The following is a 2,500-nucleotide window of genomic DNA, read 5'->3' on the forward strand; positions in this document are numbered from 1 at the left end:
GTGGCGATTCGGCGGTCGCCCCAAACGTAGTGGCCCCCTTTGCGTTCGAGGCTATGGATGAGAGGGTCCATAGCAAGGTTGAAGAGCAGTGGGGACATTGGGTCGCCTTGCTTCACACCAACCTTCAGGGCGATGGGCTCGGAGTAGGCGTCTCCGCAGCCCACTCTGGTCGAGCAGCCTACATAAGAGTTGCGGATTAACTCTATAACACGTCTGTCCACGCCCAAGTTTCCCAATACATATAGGACATGATCATGAGAAACCGAGTCGAAGGCCTTCGCAAAGTCAATGAACACGACTGCCAGTGGCACGCCAGCCGACCTCGAGTGCCCCATGATCCGGTGAAGGATCAAGAGGTTTTCCGCGCAACCACTCGCGCCGGCGACGAAACCACGCTGCCGGGGGCTAACAGGACAGGCTCGAGTCAACCTCATCGCTATTATCCGCCCAAACAACCTCAATACGACTGACCCTATAGTCACAGGCCTCCAGCCTGATACAGTACCCAGCTCGTCAGGGTCAGCCGATTTGGGTAGCAACCGGGTCTTGCACTCCTTGAAGACCTGGGGAACAACTCCACGCACCATCCATGTCGTAAACAGCCTCGCCAGCTTCAGTCCATCCGGGTCCCAGTCAAGAAGAGCCCGCTTCCTGATCCCATCTGGGCCCGGCGCTGATCGAATGCCCAACTTAGCTAGGTTTGACACCACTTCGGGCCCCAGGATTGGGTGATAGAATGGTTCATTATCGGCGGTTAGTCTCACCGCGAAGCCAGGCAGTCCATGGAACGGCTTAACCGTCTCCCACTTCTCCTTGAAGTGCTCATACACCAGCTCAATCGGCAACTCACACCTTAGGGGCGTCAGACCATCTAAGATCCGCCGTGCCAGCCCCTTTCTCGCCTCGGAATAGCCGTGTTGCTGATGATAAAACACAGTCTTCTTCTGAGCGAGGCGCCTCGCCCAACCTTTCAAAGCCTGGCCTCGACGTCGAGACCCCGTCGACGTTGCTGGCCACACTACCATGCCACCCAGAGCCCTCATGAGATCAGAAGCAGAAGACTCGATCAGTTCAGGCTCCTGACCTGCTTCCCTAACTAAGCCGGCAGTGGCCCGATGCTCCTCAACCCCCGACTGCAGTACCTCCAGGACCCTATTCTCCACCAAGTCCGGAAGCGACGAGGGCAAGGTCCATTTCTGGGGCAACGCCCTGGAAACCGGGGCGCGCCGACGCACACCTGACACACTGCCTGCCGTACCGCCGCACAGGGAACTCCACTTCCTCTTCACCTGTTCCTTGGTCTTGCCCGTATTCAACACCCGGGCCGCAACAGCGTATTTCCATCCATGACTTCCATACTTCTTCATGAGTTTCTTGAGGTTCTTGACCTCCACTTCACTCCACACATCCTCACCCATCCTGACTCTCCTGTCATGGCTCCGGACCATCGAGGCCCCAAACCACACCTCCGCATGGGCGTGCCGCATATGCTGAGACACTCCAACAGCCGTCCGAAAACGGCGCCCACAGTGGTCGCAAGCGACCCCTTGGACGTCACCCACCCCGCCCACATTCCGACATTTCGGAACATGACACTGAATAGAATGACTGTTATCACTGCGCCTGTCACACATGCTACACACGTACACGACGGACGTACCCGCATGCCGGGAAGCGAAATGCACCCCTAACTTACGAATACCATCCACGCGCACCCCACACACAGGGCAATCCATGGAGACCCGAGGCAGATGCACCAAGACCTGATCAGGGGGTCTCGACCTCCACAAACTCGAAGTAGACGGGCCCTCTCCCGCACTCTCCTCATCTCCATCGCTTAGTTCCCTTTCCAGAACAGGCTGCGGTGCCGTCGCGACCCCCGCCGCCCCAACTCTCATCACCGAGACGGCGGAAGCCACTGACACCGCTGAAGAGTTCTCAAGAGCTTCGCCAGCCGGGGTCCACCCGCTCCTTCGGCCGGACTGACTGTGGCTCTGATCCTGCGCGCCTGCTAGCACGGACTTTCCGTCCAAGGAGTTTTCGCAACCGTGGCCTGTAGAAGTGACTACAGGCCGTTTGGGGACCCCAGGCAATACCTCCGGTGGTTGGTCCCCATGGCCCCCGGAGAGGTTGATTCGCTGTCCGTCCACGTGCCCAACCTCAAGCACGTCACGGGGAGGTAGCCCGAGCAGCAACAGCCCCTCTCCGAGCTGCGCCTCTGCCGGTTTTGATAACCCAGAACGGCAATCCTGGGCGGTCTGTTTGTTCTCAGACATGCCTACGGCCTCACTACCGTGAGAACACACGAAAGCTCAAAGTCTCTCGATACTATCTAGATTATACCGGGATCAGCCCCTAGCAGCAGCCGGTCAGGCCTGGACAGCCTCACCCCAACTCTCGTTGCAACCGTCTTCCAACCCACAAAGGAGAGGCCTTCCACAGAGTGTAAGACTCACCCCCCGTAAAGCCAGTCAGCGGCCAACGCGCAACCCCGCTGCTT

The sequence above is a fragment of the Syngnathus floridae genome, unplaced genomic scaffold (assembly GCF_059516105.1).
Source record: "Syngnathus floridae isolate MCC-2025c unplaced genomic scaffold, RoL_Sflo_1.0 HiC_scaffold_28, whole genome shotgun sequence".
Classification (NCBI taxonomy): domain Eukaryota; kingdom Metazoa; phylum Chordata; class Actinopteri; order Syngnathiformes; family Syngnathidae; genus Syngnathus; species Syngnathus floridae.